The sequence below is a fragment of the Lissotriton helveticus genome, assembly GCF_964261635.1.
Source record: "Lissotriton helveticus chromosome 1_1 unlocalized genomic scaffold, aLisHel1.1 SUPER_1_unloc_31, whole genome shotgun sequence".
NCBI classification, from domain to species: Eukaryota; Metazoa; Chordata; class Amphibia; order Caudata; family Salamandridae; genus Lissotriton; species Lissotriton helveticus.
In genome coordinates this window covers 349,129-367,388 of record NW_027611672.1, presented here as the reverse complement: position 1 = coordinate 367,388, position 18,260 = coordinate 349,129, and the positions used below count along the sequence as shown (strand labels likewise).

The 18,260-nt window shown below is 52.0% G+C and overlaps 1 pseudogene; it reads left to right on the top strand.

The window, feature by feature from the left end:
• LOC144805891 (uncharacterized) overlaps nt 1-18,260 on the top strand; it is a 59,059-nt pseudogene that overhangs the window by 10,083 nt on the left and 30,716 nt on the right.

Below are 18,260 nucleotides of genomic sequence, written 5' to 3'. Positions count from 1 at the left end.
TTTAATGCTAAGCTAACTTACTCATGGTCAAGTGAATATTCACATAGCAGCAGACAAACATGCAATGGGGTAGAGAGCTAATGGACCATTTGAACACCCTTAACTTAATTAATGTTATGGAAATTGATGCAACTACAAAAGATAATGCCCCCCCGAACCGACATTCAGAGGGAGGGGCTGCTCATCTACAATTGATAATGTTTTTTATCTCCCCCGCTTGAGAAGCAAGCTTGCTTAAAGCCGAAATTATGGCCACAATCTTTGGGGACCATAACCCAATACAAATAACGTTACGGATGTCTCCAGTTCCAACGCCTCAGACAGAATGTGGTGCTAGGGACCGATCACCATCTACAGATAACCTCAGACTGGGCTGGCGAGGCATTAATAACACAGAACGATTCAGTTCTATGGTTAGGGGAAACATGAATCTTATTAACATCTGCTTAGAGGCCCTGTTCCACACCCAGTGGCTATCAGCGCCTTTACCGAACTCAGTGGACCATTAAATCCTTGCTGTCTAAACCCATTTGTACAGTACTGCGTGAACCTAGATGGCTCAATCAGGAGTGCTCAATTGCCAACAGAAAGCTCCGCAAGGTCCTATCTCAAAGCCCTAGGTGTAATGGGATGCGCTCATTAATGCCACCAGCTTAAATAATGGGAATATATTTTGGACTACCACTAAAGATCAATTGGACAGCCGTTCACTCCCATCAGATGCAACATAATGAGCGCCACCTGAGAAAGTCACTTTTCCACTATTTACCAAGAGCCTGCTTTTTAATCTGACCCTTTTATTAACAGGGGGCCACCTGGAATCCCATTATCAATAAACAAGGTTGAGGAGGCTATACGTCAGAGTGCGGGCAATAAAACTCCACGCCCTGATGGGTTGGCCATTGATCTTATTAAAGATAAACCAGATTTTTGGGCCCCACTGTTGTTAAATATTTTTCATATTCTAACCAATGCCCCACTGTCTAAGACATGGTCTACTAGCACGATCGTTCCCATTTTTAAAAACGGCGATTGCACACAACCTTGTTGCTGTAGACCGATCTCCCTCATAGATAACAACCTTAAAATTTTAGGCAGAGTTTTATACACAAAAATTTTAACCTGGACAGAGGACAATCAGTTTTAGAACAATGCCAACTACGTTTCAGGGTAAAGTTGGCACAAACGAGCAAAGTCTTAATCTTAATTTGATCATAGGGAAGTACACTTTTGCACAGCACTTGCCACTTTACTTAGCTTTCTTTTATGGACCTGTCCTCAGCTTTCGATTTTGTCAATAGGTCCCGTCTATGGTCCATCCTTTTAGAATATGGACTGGATGAGGCCCTTGTTCATTATTTAGCCTATCTCCATAAGGACCTGAAAGCGAGGTCAGGATTGGTGTTGGGGGAGAACTTTCCAATTACATCAGTGTAGACAGAGAAGTCAGACGGGGTGTGTTCTGGACCCTTTTCTATTTATCATATATATAAACAATTTACTGATCACACTAACTAATGATGTTCCCAGAATTCAAGGCAAACCTCTCCTAGTGATTTTATACACAGATGATGCAGTTTTAATTGGTCGCACACCAAATGCACTACGCACTTTAGTTCGAGGTTTCACAGATTTTATGTCCGGCCTAGATTTATGCACAAATTTTAAGAAATCTTTTATAATGCCTTGTGGGCCAAGGAAATGTCTGTTAATATTTTATCTCTGTGGGCGACCAAAAATTAACTTGCACTGCTACTTCCCCTTATCTTGGAATAATCTTCGCTGCGAACGGCACCTGGTGTGAACACTTGGCATATTGTAAAAGTAAGTTCTCGAAGGCTTTTAACTCAATCCTCAGTCTCCTCCGCCCTAGAAGATCGGGAACAATTCCAGCCTTTTTAAAGATTTTTAAGATCCTGTGTGTACCAATAGCTACCTATGAGGCAGAGGAATGGAGTGTTGCCAACTGCTCTTGCGTCCAATCAGAGGAAAGTAGATTTTGTAGAAAACTCTTGGGCGCTCCAATCTCCACCCCTCTGTACATATGTCACGGCAAACTGAAATTAGGATACATTGAAGACATCATAAGGGCCCGCCCTGTACTATTTTGGCTAGCCATAATGGAGAATCCCGAGGCTTCTCTCACAAGGGACATAATAGATGATAGTCTTCGCTGTGAGAAAGGGATGGATATTCCATGGCTTCCTGGGGTAGTGAAGACTTTGGAAAGCAATAACCTTGGTAGACAGTTTGCCAACTCGAACACAGCTGTAACAATGGACAAAAACGTTTTGAAGGCAGCATTGTACGCACTTTATAGCGCGGATAAACTAGAAAGGGAATTGAATATAAAAACGGTCGCAAAATGTATATCCATTGAGCACCCTGAGCATTGTCTACCAAGTTATATTGCACTACCCATGTCCCAATGGGAGAGAGGCCTCCTATTCCGTTTAAGAGCTGGTACAGTAAGATATTTGCTTTGTTTTCCCTATAGCTATAACGCAAAACGTGACTCCCTGCCATGTCCATGTGATGGTCAAAGCGGTCAAACACTTTTACTCTTTTTAGTCTTTAGTAAATACTATATGAAATATGCACAATCGTTGCTAATTCCGTATTTTAAAAAATTGTCACCTATTAATTTAACAGACGCTCTTGACTGCAAATTTAAATTGGACAATGTTGAATTGATCTGGAGCATTGGCACCTTTGTGAGAGTGGCTATGGGTGCACGGAAATCTATGTGCGATATGTGAAGTCATTCGTATAGTAATATTCACTATATGCACTTTACCTAGGTTTACTGTATTTTGCTACATTATGGATTGGACATTGCTTATCTATTTATTTTTCTATTTTTTTTTTATCCTGTACATGTGTTACTTTTACTGGTCGATCTTCTCATGACAGACTTTTCAGGCGAAACAAATGTCCCCGTTTGCTGAGGCCTTGAAAAGAGCGACCCAACTCCAGCACTGAGGGCCAAGGAGCATTGTGGAGACAAAATAATCATCCATCGATGCAACAACAAATGAATCCCGGAGGAGGCTTGAGACCCTCCAGCACCAGACAGTCTTTGTATCTCTTGGCCTCACCTGGGGTGTAACGTGGGTGCTGAGGGCCCTGCTGGGGTCGGGCTGAGCTTTCTGAGGCCTTTGAGTAACCCCAGCACTGAACTATTGAGCGTGGGTTAGAGGACCGTAGATGGACAACTGCGCATGCGCCGAGGACAGACACTGCCTCCCACCGCGGAACGCGAGGTCAGGAAGGCCTGAAATTCCAGTGTCCGCGCGGGGACACAATGAGTGAGAAGCAGCAGCTGCCTCCCGCCGCGGAGCACGAGGCGCCTCGCGCCACAGCACAGGGTGAGATGTATTTAAATGCAAAGCTCCTCGGTTCGACTCCTCTGGGAGAAGTGTCTTTTCTCTGCGCAGGCGCTATGAGCGGGAAGTGTCTCTCTGCGCAGGCGCAGTGAGGCTACGCGTTGTCTGTCCAGGGCGGTTCACAGTCCGTACCTCGTGCAAGGTCCTAACTCGGCGATAGGACGAGCTGTCTTTGCTCCGCACGTGCGCAGCTGTGACGCGCGGTCCTGCGCGTGCCCAGAAGTGAGACGCATTGTTTTGTTTTGTTGAGCTCGCGCGTCACTCGGTGGGGAATAACACACCGGGCCCCACTCCTCACCGGGGCTCAAGCAGAGGTGAGGGCGGCCTCTGACCCCAGGGTGACGCACGAGCCCGGGGGCATCTTCAGGACACTGAGAGGCGACACTCAGGGCTGGGGCTGCAGGGCTCTCCAGACTCTGAACTGCGTCATACATGTGTGACCTAAGAAAAGAAAGTGCATTCAAAGCAATAGTTCCACCATCTTTATAAAACAATGTACATATGCGAGCATAGAACAACTGTATGTAGCGTTTTCCTACTTTGCTTTCCCTCGTGTGTGTGTCTATGTGTCTGTGTCTGTCTGTGTGTGTGTGTGTGTGTGTCTGTGTGTCTCTGTCTGTGTGTGTCATTGTGTGTGTCTGTGTGTGTCTGTGTGTGTCTGTTGGTCTCTGTGTGTCAGTGTGTGTGTCTGTGTGTCTGTGTCTGTCTGTGTGTGTCTGTTGGTCTCTGTGTGTCAGTGTGTGTGTCTGTGTCTGTCTGTGTGTGTCTGTGTGTCTCTGTCTGTGTGTGTCATTGTGTGTGTCTGTGTCTGTCTGTGTGTGTCATTGTGTGTGTCTGTGTGTGTGTCTGTGTGTCTCTGTCTGTGTGTGTCATTGTGTGTGTCTGTGTGTGTGTCTGTGTGTGTCTGTTGGTCTCTGTGTGTCAGTGTGTGTGTCTGTGTGTCTGTGTCTGTCTGTGTGTGTCTGTCTGTGTGTCTGTGTGTCTGGTGGTCTCTGTGTGTCTGTCTCCCATTCCCTGTAGGGAAAGTATGTATCTCCCCGTCCTAGAAGAGTCGGTCAAGAAGGAGCACACTGCATTGAATAATTTCTTGGTGTGCACTTTTTATTAGTATTGCAGGAAATCACAATGATTGATTGTCTCTTTTGTATTCTTCTTTCCCACAGGGTCTTCCACTTCAGTCCTTTAGGTGAGCCTCGGCCACCGTCGTCTCTCGGACAGAAGGAAAAGACTCAGGTAAGTGTTTTTGCTTTATGATTTAATCAAAGGAGGATGTGAGAGATAAATAATAGCTATGCATAAATGTGAAGGGAGGGGGTTGGAGCAACCAAAACAAGAAGAGTAGCCAATGATTTCTGCTCTTGTCTTCCTATTTCATCTCACTTATTTCCTTTTCCCTGGGTCCCTTTCACCCCTCAGCCTCCCCTCCGGTCCCTCTCTGACTCAGCCCCTTTCCAAAAGCCCCATAGACGCCCACTCACCTGTAAGAGCCACGTCACTCCGGGGCCATGGCGTGGTGACTCCACGTTCTTCAGTGAGGTCTGGTCTCCTTCTGTTTCGACTTTCCCTCCTCGCCAACAAGTTGTGACCTCCCCAAGGCTTCAGTTCTCTCTCTCGGAAGGCTGTTCGGTGTTCTCCGTTTTTCCGGTCTTCCCTGCTGGTTTCTCCGCCTTAGGTTATGGCTCACTTGAGCTCGTGGAATGCCTTTCTGGCGGCTTGGGGAGGATTTACCAAGTCTTAGTTCCTTTTCTCTTTCTTCAGTAGGTCGGTTAGTGGTGCTGCTATTTCAGAATAATTGGGTTTAAACCGGCGGTAGTAGCCTTGTAAGCCCAAAAAGGATCTAATGCCTTTTTTGGTGGGAGGGAAGGGGGTGTCTAAGACTGCTCTCAATTTCTCTTGTTGCAGAGCGATAGCCCCATCTCCCAATAAATAGCCCAAATATTTGACTTTGGTGAAGTTTATCCTGGTCTTTTTGGAGTTCACGTGGAGCCCTGCAGTCCTAAGTGCTTGGAATATCTTCCCACAATGGACGAGATGTAGTTCCAAGTTAGGGCTAAATATTATGATATCGTCTATGAAGGCTAAGGAGTACTCTTGATGTTGGGAGCAAACTTTGTTCATAAGTCTTTGGAACGTCGCTGGTGCTCTGTGTAACCCAAAAGGCAGTGCAGTAAACTCGTATAGCCCATTAGAGGTGCTAAAGGCGATTTTTCTTGGTCTTCCTGTTTAAGTGGTACCTGCTAATAGTCTTTTGTAAGATCGAATGTGGTTATATATTGGGCTAAGCCTAATTTCTCGATTCATCGACGGGTATGAGTGAAATTTCGAGATGGTATTGACTGCTCGGACGTTTATTCAAAAACGGATGGAACCATCAGGTTTCAGAACTATGACAATGGGGGAGACCAGTTACTGCTGGAAGGTTTTATGACTCCTAGTTGTAACATGCTCTCTATTTCGTCAGGAACTGCGTCCCGCCTAACGCCTGGTATTCTGTAGGGGTTTTGTTTTATTACTTTATTTGGTGGGGTAACAATGGCATGCTCGAGTATTGTTGATTTTCCCAGGAGGTCGGAAAAGATGGAGGAGAAGGACTCTAAGAGGGTCTGAAGAGACACTTTTTGTTCCTCTGTTAGATGTTCGTTTATGGGCAATTTATTCAATGTTGAAGGAATGGGTTTTGAGTCAGACAAAACGTAATGAGTGTCTTTGGGGAGGGGTCCCAACCATTTCTTTAGTAGATTTATGTGGTATATCTGGGTTTTGGTTGAGGAAAGGCGTAACCGGTAAGTAGTGAGGCCTACCCTTTCAGCACCGTCATATGGTCCCTTCCATTCTGCCCGTTTTTGGCGTATAGAGGAAGGTAGGAATAGGAGCACCCAGTCATGGACCTGTAACTGTGGTCACCTCTTTCCTTTATTGTAAGACATCTGCTGGCTTCTTTGAGCTTTTTCTAGGTTTTTGTGAGCAAAATCTCGCAATTTCTGTATGCGGTTTCTTAGGCTTTGGGTGTATTCTAGATGGTGTTGTGTCTCTTCTTGTTTCTCTTGTTCCCACGCTTCTCTTGTCATTTCTAGCAAGGTTTGTGGCTGTCTCCCGTAAAGAAGTTCAAAGGGAGAACAACCCAAGCTTCTCTGAACCTGGCTTCAAATAACAAAGAGGGCGAGTGGCAACAACATGTCCCATTCTTTCCCTTCGGTGGTTAGCATTTTCTTCATGGTTAGTGTTGGACTTGGCCCTTCTAGCAGGTTCACCCCTAAACTTTTTGCTTTTAATGGTGACCTAGTGATGGTGATTTTTGTGTTCTGCGCACTTTCACTGTGTCCCAGTGGAAAGTGCGTGCGCACTCTGAGTGCGTGGAGTAAGGTTGGCCTGCCCTCCCATAGGAATGCATGGGGAATGTATGTGTCCCTGGTAGTTCCTGATGCGTGGGGTGTACAGGCTCGAGTCTGGTATGTGCGGACTCGCGTGATTCAATGCTGCGACATGATGTATGCGGCGTGTCTGTGTCTAGTGTGGAAGTGCCACTTCTAGACATGGCTGTGTGTGTGCTGTAAAGGTGCTGGCGTGTGATTGGCTGGAGCTGGCTGGGATGCCAGGCTTCATGAGTCATGATGGGTCTGCCCGGTGGTGAGTGTGGAGATTAGCGTGCTGATGGCTGGGGAGGAGTGCACCTGGGTCCTGAATAGGTCTGGGCTTTCCCCACACAATGCTGGCTCCGCCCCCTGTGGTGTGTCTAACGACCCTAGCCTGCCTAGTGAATAGAGTGAGGGGCTTAGCACATCAAGGGTGCTCACAAACCAGCTGCGACTGGTTCTTCCCCCACCCTGCACACAGACAAAGGATTTATTAGTATAAAAAGGGTCTGTGTCCCCTTGCAAGTTGTTCTTTCCTGATCTTAGTGAGGGGGGCTGCTGCTGCTGCTGGGACCAGGAGGAACCGCCACTTGGGATTACCTTCCTGCCTGGAGGGACCAGTGAGCTGGGCCCTGGCCCAGCCTTGCCCCCCCATCTTGCTGCATTCCAAGGACTTTCTCTGGACTTGTGCTGTCCTCTAGCGCTGGGAGCGCTGGAATTGCCTCCTAGCGCTTGGAAGCGCGTTATTTGCGCCTGGACGCACTTTATTTTCTGGTTATAGCGCTGGGAGCGCTTTATTTTACCTCTAGCGCTGGGAGCGCTTTGTTGCTGGAGGCCGGTGCCCACCCACAACCATTCCCCCCAATGTGACCTGCACCTAGTCTTGTTCTGTGTGTTTTATAATACAGGAAGAGAAGAATTTATCCTTTCGATTTTAAAGCGCCACAATTTTAAACAATGCCAGGTGGCACGTTACTTCTGTAAATCTCTGCCTGATCCCTTTGTCTGTGGTAGCCACCTTTTTGTGGGCCTGTATGAAAAGTAGAAAGGCGCGAGGTTGGTTTTAACTAATAATTATATGCAGAAATGAGTAATTTGATGTAAACTAACTGGATTCGGTCTATGAGGCACATGATGCACTTTATGGGATAAAATGTCCTGTAAAAAGTATCTGATGTTCTTTTTAGATAATTCTACTTGCTCTAGGATTTTAACTTGTTATGAACTGGGGCTGGTTGTTTTTTTTTTTTAAATATATTTTTATTGCAAAATTAGAAACCACAGGATACAAACAATCAACCAGTGCACTCGTGACATCCCCCGTCCACTAAGAAGTCCAAACCATACACAGCCATTCAGCCCGCATCCCGGGGGCCGGGCGGCATATCATTACATTTAATAGGAAAAGCACGGTGCACGTCCCACGGGGACCATGGTCGAAAAGTCGTTGTACCCCCCCCCCACAACAACATCTCCGTCAGCCATCCCAGAGGTAAACAGTGACACCGCTCATATCGGGGCCTGCCCTAGGTGCTATCGTTCTTTCCCGCCTGGCTACTCCCTCCAGCCCTTTCATACTCCACCTGTACCAACCATCCCAGTAGAGTCAAAGCACCCAGGCGGCTACCATCCAGTGGCTTCCGTCCCACCCCGAACCCCCATGAACCAGTCCCCCCCAAGGCCCCCCCCCCTGGCAACTGCTGGGCGTACGCCTCGTCCTGTCGAGTTAGATGGAACCACCACAGTGCGGAAGATAGCACTTCTGTGTTCGCCCCGTGGTGTCCACCGGTTTAGTTCTCCCCATCCTCGTCGTCCACAAAAGAATCACGCAAGTCCTGCACCACTAGCTCCCATGCACGCGCCGCTTCCAAAACTTTCTCATTCCCCATCTTAACAGCCTGCCGCATCCGGAGCACACTCTCACAGGCAGACCACCGCAGCAATTCATTCTTCCATCTACGCAGCGAGGGCCCCCCCCTGGACTTCCAATGCCACGATATCTCCCTCTGCGCCAATATCAGACCCAGATCAAGGAACTTGCTCGTCACCTTGGTGCGTTTAGTGTGCGGGAACCAGAGCAGCAGGCACGCCGCCATGTCGAATTCCACCTCCCTATCTGTCACTGCATTCAGGAGTCCCCCTACCTCCGCCCAATAGGTCCCCAATTGCGGGCACTTCCAAAACAAATGATCCATGTCCGCTCCCAGAGACGAACACCGTGGGCATCGAGCATCCGGCACCTGGAAGTACCGCTGTAATTTCTCTGGAGTTAAATAGGCCCTATGAAGCACATAGAAATGCACTTGCTGAAAGCGCGCATTTCTCGTGCCCTTCCACGTGCGCCGCAGGATGTGTCCCCAAGCCGTATCCGGTATGTGCCGGCCCACACTCTCCTCCCATTTAGCCTTGAGCCCCAGGAGTGGCTCCAGTCCCTCATTCAACATCCTATTATGGAGGCATGTCACAGCTTTGACCGTGCCCGCTGCCATCACCACATATTGGCACGCCATAGTCGTCGTGGGTTCTACGAGCCCCCCCTTCCAGTGCTTCTGTATGGCAGCCACCACCGCCGCGTGCAGGAGGAACCCCCCGTCGGGCAGCCCGAACTGGTCCCGGAGCGCCTCGAACGGTGCCAAAGCCCCATCTATGTACAAGTCGCCTACCACCTGTAGTCCCGCCTCCTCCCAATCCAGCAACGGGGACCAATCTCCTCCGTGCGGCAAGGCCGTCAGCATGCCGATCGGGATCTCCGGCGCATAAGGCCGCGAAGCCCTCGCTCTCCGAAGGCTCCTCTGCCAACACAGCCGGAGCGTCCTTTCCTCCATAGTGAGGGCCCGCAGCTCAAGCCTCTGCTGCATGACAATATAGGACAGCACGTGGCGTCGTATCCCTCGGTCCCGGTCCTCCTCTGGACCCCGGAACACCCTAGCCACGTTCTGTGTAAGAACCTGCAGCTGCGCCGCTAGATAATACAGCTCGAAGTCAGGCACAGCCATGCCCCCTTCAACCTTAGGGCGGAGGAGCGTGTTCAGGGCCACTCTACGGCGGCCGTGCCCCCATAAGAAGCCAATAATCATCGATCTCAGGTCTCTGAAGACCCCTTGGGGAATCCAGACAGGCAGCGTTCGGAAATAATAGAGGAAGCGGGGGAGCGCCACCATCTTCAAAAGGGCAATCCTACCCAGAACCGTCAGCGGGAGGGTCGACCAGAAAGACAAGCTGCCCCTCAGTGCCCGAACACAGCGTCCAATGTTGCCCTCCAAGAGGTCCGCAGTCGCGTGGTAGATGCGAACACCCAGATAGGTAAAACAAGATGGCTCCCACACCACGCCCAAGTCGCCGCCAGGAGCGGGCGAGTCCGCTCGCAGCGGGAACACACAAGTCTTCGCCCAATTGACCTTAAGGCCCGACAGCCGGCCGAACTCCGACAATAGCTCCATCGCACCTGTCAATGCCCGCGAGGTATCAGCCAGGTATAGGAGCAAGTCATCCGCATACAGCGATATATAATGCCACTGCCCGCCTCTCGCTATCCCCGCGTACCTGACACCCGACCTCGCATGGACCGCCAAAGGTTCCATCGCCAGAGCAAACAACAGGGGGGACAGAGAGCACCCCTGCCGCGTGCCCCTGCCCACCGGGTACGCCGCAGACACCAGGCCGCCCAAACGCACCCTCGCCGCCGCCGAAGCATACAAGACCCTCGTCCACCTGCGGAACCCCTCGCCCATGCCAAACCTCTCCAAAACTCCGTCCAGGAACGGCCATTCCAAGCTATCAACGGCTTTCTCGATGTCCACGGATAGGACCGCCGGGGCTCCCTCCTCGTCCAAGATGGCGTCCATTATCCCCACCAGGCGGCGAATATTCAGCGCCGTGCTCCTCGTGGGTATGAACCCGGCCTGGTCCCTATGTACCAGGCCCGTCATATATGGGGCCAGTCTGGTGGCCAGTATGCGGCTCAGAATTTTATAATCCACCGTCAGCATGGATAGCGGGCGGTAAGACCTCACATCCGCAGCATCCCGGCCAGGCTTTAGGAGCGGCACTATCAAGGCCTCCCGCATGGACCCAGGCAATACCCCAGCCTCGAAGGCTTCAGCGTACACCACCAACAGCCTGGGCGCCAAACTGTCCGCATACCGCTGATAAAATTCAATCGGTAATCCGTCCACCCCGGGCGTTTTGTTGCGAGCCATATGCTTAATGGCCGCCCGTATTTCTGAGAGCGTGATCGGGCCGCCCAGTTCCTTCGCGTCCTCCTCATCAAGGACCGGAAGCTGCCTTGCCCCCAAGTATTCCGCAATGTCCTGGGCCCCCACTCCCAGCTGGCCCTGATACAGTTCCTCATAGTACTCCCTAAAACATTCCAATACCGCTGCTTGGGTGTATACCATCTCTCCCTGCGCAGTACGAATGCCGAGGATCGGGGAGCCCCTAAGTTCCGGATTAGCCAGTCTGGCCAAGAGGGTACCCACCTTGTCTCTTTCCGCATGCGCCCTGATGATATATTGCCTGTGATCATAGCTACGTAAACGTTCCGTCTCAGTGGCGACCACTTCTTTCGCTTCTAAGAGCTGGGCCTGTAAGTCCGGCCTAGCTGGCCTGCGGCGCTCCAAATCCCTCAACCTTTCTTCTGCTTTCATGAGGTCAGTCAACACAGCCGTGCGAGCATTTGAAAACCTACCCAAACACACTCCTCTCACCACCACTTTCATTGCATCCCATTCAGTGGACCTACTCGTGGCCGAGCCCTCATTCACTCCGAAATAGCTATCAATGCCTTGTCGAACCGCATCAGAGAACACAGGATCTTCAAGCGTTTCCGGCCGAAGCCGCCACGTTGGAATTACTGAGCGCTCTCTCTGCCACTGAATGTGCACCAATAGGGGGTTATGATCTGAGATCGTTCTAGCCAAGTACTCCGCATGGGAGATCAGCGGGGCCAGGGATCCACTGCAGAGCACCGAATCAATCCTGACATGCAGGTCATGAAGAGCAGAGTAAAAGGAATAATCCCTGGTTTCCCTGTGCCGTTCCCTCCATACATCCAGCAACCCCCACCTATCCTGCCAGTCCTTCCTGTGCGCGGCCAACCTGCGCACCGGGGAGTCCACCAGGGGGGGATGGGACCTATCCAGAACCACATCCGTGATCGAGTTAAAGTCCCCCCCTAGCACTATTGGGGCCGCCAGGAAAGAGGCCAAAGACCCCGAGAGGCTATCAAAATATCGAGCTTGATCAGCGTTCGGCGCATACACACAGCAGAAAACCACATCCCGTCCATATAACCTCCCCTCCACCGCCACAAACCTGCCATCCGGATCCACAGCTTGATTCAGTAATTGAAAGGGTATCCCCGCCCTCACCCAGATCAGCACCCCCCTGGCATACGCTGAGTAAGTGGTGCCAAACACCTGGCCCCTCCATCGTTTCTGCAAGGCAGTACACTCTTTCTTAGTAAGATGAGTCTCCTGGAGCATGGCAATCTGAACCCCCCTGCGTACTAGATATGCATGGACCTTATGACGTTTCACCATAGTTCGCAGCCCCCGGACATTCCACGTCAGGCATTTCAGATTAGGTAACGTTCCCATTCCAACTTCGTACAGTCCAAAGCAAATAACGAGTGTTCACAGCCCCCCCAATGCAGTTGCCCCCCCCAAACACCCCCAAAACAGAAAAACTCCCCAAACCCCACTCCCCAGGACAGAGCTCACGAACCCAATGGCCGCCCCCATCCAAACCTTGAACCAACGTCCCACACTCCTACCCTGTGGTGTCCACCACAGTCGGCCTTAAGGGCCCAAGGGGGTTGAGTCGCCGCCGACCCCAGCAAGCGGAGCTCGCACCCCGCGCCTCCATCCCTCCCGAAGCACTCAGCCTCCCCTCCCGGCATCCCGTCCTCCAACAGCAGGATACCACCCTACCATGAAGTCTCGAACTAGCCCAGTCCAAACTCAGCCGCAAACGATACCATCCGAAGTCTGTGGGGTCACCGTCGGCCCCTTCAAGCTTTCCGCCTCCGAGAGTTCCTCGCCCGTCTTGCTGCCTTCCCCTCCCGAGTCCGTTTCAGCCCGTTCACTGTTCTGTTGCGACCCTGTAATGGCCGCCGTCGCTGCGAGTGCATCCCTCTTCTCCGCCGCCATTTGAGCCTCCCGTTTCTCCCGCTGGCGCCTGTTGCGGGATCTGATTCGTTGCGATTGCCTCACCCGGGGCCGCTTGGGTTCATCTCGTCTGCTTTTATGTGATCTGTCCGTCCCCGCTCTATATGACTCCAGCCAAAGCCAAACCTCGTCCGGAGTCTGAAAAAAGTGCGTAGCCCCATCCATGATGATCCGCAACTTAGCCGGGTAGAGCAAGGAATACTGAACGCCTTCCTCCCTGAGTTCTTTCTTCACCGCCAAGAATGATGCCCGGTTTTTCTGGACCGCTTGGGTGTAGTCCGGGAAGATCGTAACCCTACTGTTCTCCACCTCATAAGGGCCCGACATCCTGGCCCGCTGAATGAGGAGATCTCGGTCCTTGTAGTGGAGGAGCCTCACCACCATCGGTCGGGGGGGGCGGCCAATCCCCGGCGGGCGAGCAGGAACCCGGTGGGCCCGCTCCAGCGTGAAAAAAGGAGTGAGCCCCTCCGGCGCCACCACAGTGCGGAACCAGGTCTCCATATAGGCCACCGCATCCTCCCCCTCAATCCGTTCCGGAAGGCCGACGACCCGCACGTTGTTCCGCCTATTGCGGCCTTCGGCATCCTCCGCCCTCCGTTCCAGCGAGTCCAGCCGGGCCAACATGTCCGCAATCCTATGCTCCGCGGCCACCACCGATGGTTTCAGGTCCAGCAGCAGTTGGTCATGGTCCTTAACTCTGTCCGCTAGCTTCGCATGATCCGCGCGGAGCAGCCCTAGGCCCGTGGCCACTTGGGCGATGTCCTGGTGCAACGCGTCCTTAGTCGAGGCGATCGCATCAAGTATGGCATCCAATCGCTGGTTCAGCCGCTGTTCTCGGTCAAGCTCCGGGGAGGGACCCTCGCCCAGCCGAGTCGATGTCGCCGAGCCCTCCTCAGTGCATCTCACGGCCACCGGCCCTCCAGTCGCCGCCATTCCAGGGTGCTGCGTCACAGGTCCTGGAGCCCGCTGTCGTCAGCGCCCGTAGGCTAGTGCCAGGTAGTCGGGCACCGGGCAGAGCAATGTCTCCACAGAAACTCACAGGAGCAACAACCAGCTAGGTACACTCCGCTCCGCCACCCCCCTCGGGAGCCTGAGGGGGAAAGTATGAGTCTCCAGGCGGCAGCCAGCCAGGGTCCCCAAGCTCCTGGCGAGTCAAGGCAGCGTCACTCGACCCCAAGGCACAGCACCGCCGACCCCAGTGCCTCGATCAGCCGAACGCAGGGTCTCCTGCCAGTATCCCTCGCCAGACGGCGACAACTCGGCTCAGAGCTGGAGTTCGGGGCCTGCCGAACTCCACGCCGCCATTTTCTTCGCACCCTCAGCAACACCTCAGCCGCCTCCTCGACTCGGTCTCCTCGGGGCCTGCAGTCCCCCAGCGGCTCACCAATAGTGTCCAGCTGTCCCCTCACACTTCAGAGGGCAGGAGCGTCGTCTCCGGGCCGCCTAGGGTTCCGAAAACAGGAGAAATAACGGGATTCTGCGCGGAGCTACGAGCTCACGCCGCCATCCCGATCGGCGTCCAAGCCACGCCCTCCAACTGGGGCTGGTTGTTGATCACTGATTTAAATTGTGCTTTTATGATCTGTATTTAAGAGATCGAATACAGATTTTATTGATTGATTGTTTGCATGTGTGTCTCAGAGTCTCACCCCTCTGTGCTCCCTCTACCTGCTGCTTGGAGCTGCTGCTGCAGTGTCCCTGGCATGGCAGTGAGGAGCTCATGGTAATCCAAGGCCCGGGAGCAGTGTCTGTCCTCAGCGCATGCGCAGCTGTTAATACAAGGCCCTCTTGAAGGTGTCTGTTCTCAGCGCATGCGCAGTTGTTAATCCAAGGCCCTTCTTAGCTCGTGCTCCGCTGCGGGACGCAGTGTCTGTCACCAGCGCATGCGCAGTTGTTAACCCATCAAGACCTCTTTAACCCGCGCTCTTAGTTAAGTCCTGGGGTTTTCAGTTTTTCTGAATGGAAGACAGTGTGGACGTTCCCAGTTGCTTCCCCTCTCGGTTGGACTCTCCAGGCCGTGCTTCCCTGCGGGCGGCTCAATTACACACTCTTTATGTTTCATGGGCTCCGCTATTCTCAGCGCATGCGCGGCCACAACAAGCAGACATCCTGCGCATGCGCACTTGTGACAAACTGAGTGTCCTGCGCATGCGCAGCTACAGATCAGGGCGGCCCTTGTCCAGCGCGCGCTTTGTTGTCACGTGGGGCCCTCGGTGTGTCCCCTCCACCAGGCCGACACTGCCCCCTCGAAAGCACAAGAGAGGTAAGGGGAGACAAGGACTCGAGGCAGTGGTGGAAGAGCATTAACGTATGATTCCTGAGAGGGGCGGGGCCTGTGGGTGTCAAGGCGGGGCCTGTGGGGGCGGGGCCTGTGGGTGTGGATGCTCCTCCTCTGCCGGGGGCGGGGTCAGTGAATGTGGGGGTGGGGCCTGTGGGTGTGAATGCTCCTACTCGGGTGGGGCAGTGAATGTGGGGGCGGGGCCTGTGTGTGTGGGGCGGGGCCTGTGAGGGGCGGGGCCTGTGGGTGTGAATGCTCCTACTCTGCCGTTGGCGGGGGCAGTGAATGTGGGGGCGGGGCTTGTAGGTGTGGCTGTGGGGGCGGGGCCTGTGGCAGAGGGGGCGGGGGTATGTGCGTTGGGGGCGGGGCACGTGGGCGTGGTCAGTGGCTGGGGGGGCGGGGTCAAAACAATACACCTACACAGCCTGGAGGCATTGACTGTTTCGTGTTCCTCACTGGAGACTAGTTTGTCCTTACGCTTCAACTCTGGAATGTGTTTTTTTGGAACCCTAATCGCTCCAACTTAAGTTTGTATCGTGTAATTTTTGGTGGATTTATACTCTGTAAATATGTTACCATAATATCTAATCCTATATACTTCGCTCTATTGTAAAGCGCTCTGACTCCGCTGGGTAAAGTATGCGCTATAAAAAATGCCTAAATAAATCCAATGCCCTGCGACCAGGCTGTTGGAGGCTCGTCGTGGCCTTGGGGCTCCCAGTCACATGTCCTCAGGTCTGTAGAATAAAGACTGTTGCAGCTTGCAACTCAGAACTGGCAATTCCTCAGGCTCCGGCGGGCTGCTTTTGGAGGCTTCAGGCATGATTCTGAATGCCGCCGTAGTCCGCGAATCTCAAGTTGCACATTCTTACCTTTCTCCTGAGCCACCGCAACCACAGACTTTACCCACTTGCTGACCGCATCTATAAAATACGTTTTTGACACAAGTGTGTCTTACAGGGTAAGACTGCACCAGGGATCAAGTCTATCCTGCAGTCTTACACTCTGTGTGGTGGTAATTTAGTTGCTCGGACAAGATCAAATACATCAGCATAGTCTTGATATTCGCTGGGTAACTGTGGAGTTATGGGATCTTGAGTTTCCCAATAACAATGATTTCTGCAATAGGAGGAGTCAAAAGTGGCAGTTCTTTTAATCCAATTTATATTCGGATTATGTAGTTCTAACCAAGGAACTCCTAGTATGACACCAAAAGTGGGTGTGTCAATTTGATCAAAACAGTTTCTTCAGTGTGCCCATTTTCTCCAACTATGGTCAAAGGTTTGATATGAAACTTAATTGATCCAGAGGCTAAAGCTGAGCCGTCTACAGCTCTGACTGGTTCTAGTTCAGATTTTGCAGCTCAAGTTATTCCTAATGTACTGGCTAATTCCAAATTAAAAAAAATTGCCGGTAGCCCCAGAATCAATCAGAACAGCCAAGCTGTGTCTTTCTTGAGTTGTTATAATAAAGGTTACCCTAATTGTAAAGTGCTTCGGAGTACGATTAACAACATTAGTGGCATACTGTGAGATCTGTACTGAAGTTGTTCTCAAAGAAACGATCTCTTTTTTCTCTGAGACCTGCCTGTCGCCGGACCACAACGAGTCGACCTGCACAGCCTGTGCTTCCTTCCGCTCGAAGAAAACCATCCTAGACCGGAGGGCCCGTCGACACGAGATGAGGAGAACAGCTCCAGCACTGGAAGACATCTTCGACGACGAGGTTCCACTCGTTCCCGAAGAAGACTCACCGGATCTCCTGATCGTCTCCGAGGCAGATGACTCTGACGACTCCATTCCATCGGGTCAGCGCGTGAGTACTACTGCCCCGGCCACACATACGCCCAAACAGAAGGCAAAGGTCAGCACTCCGCCCGCTGGGCCCAGTCGAGACCAATCATCTACTTCGAAAGTCCCGCCTTCAGGCTCGACTCCGAAGAAATCTTCCACGCCTTCCGGTGCCTCGACACCGACCAAGAGTCTTTCGTCGGCTCCGAAAAAATGTCCTCCGCCTTCTGGTGCCTCGTCACCGAGCAAGACTCCGTCGGCACCGAAGCCAAAAACACCCTTCGACTCCGACACCAAAAGAAGTGCCGAAACCGAAACCTGTTTCGGTCCCGATACCGAAACCAAAAGACGCACCTGCTCCAAAACTGCACACGGTGCCGAAAGACACACAACCTGATTCTGAGGCCTCCAAGCCCTCGAAAATGCCTTCCAAGCCAAAAACGACGCCTTCGGCGCCGAAACCTAAGCCACAGAACGCTCTAATACCTTCCAAGGCTAAGGACAGTAGACAACCTACGCCGGCTCCGAAAAAATCAACGCCCAAGAAGGTTGTGCCTCAAGAGGACCTTTTTCAACCAGATACTCAACAGAAAAAGATCTTCATCGACCCGAAAACCGGTCATGGTGGTGCCACACCGCTTACGAAGAGACCTGCAGCTACACCACCTACACCTGTGGTTCCTGCCAAAAAGAAGGACTGTGCAACCTCTCCTCTGCTCTTTTCCTTTCCTGTCTCTCCTCCTTCTCTCGCTCCTCCCTATATTTCACCTCAAACCTCTCCTATACAGTCTCCATTGTCACCACATTCGCCTTAGAATGATGATGAATATGATTTGGGTGGAGGGGACGGGGAAGGAGACACTGCATACCCTGTAGGCGAGGGCACGTGGAATTTCCACACACAAAACCTGCATCTGGGTGGGGCTTTCCATACCCTGCAAATGAACCTGATGTCCCTGAGACACCCTCATACCCATCTAAACCTTCTCCTGAGGATACTATTGGTTTTGGACAGCTGATAAACCGAGCTGCTACATACCATGGTGTCTCCATGCATTCTGAGGCCATTGAGGAAGATTTTCTCTTACCTACTTTTGAGCAGTCTCAGAGATCCGCTCAAATTCAAGCTACTGACCTCAAACAGGAAGGCAAGTTAATATCTAACGCTTCCATCAAATGCGCACTAGATGCCGCAGACACAGCATTTAGGGCTATTAATACCAGTGTCGTTATTAGGAGAAATGCGTGGCTACGCATCTCAGGGTTCAAACAAGAAGTACAAACCA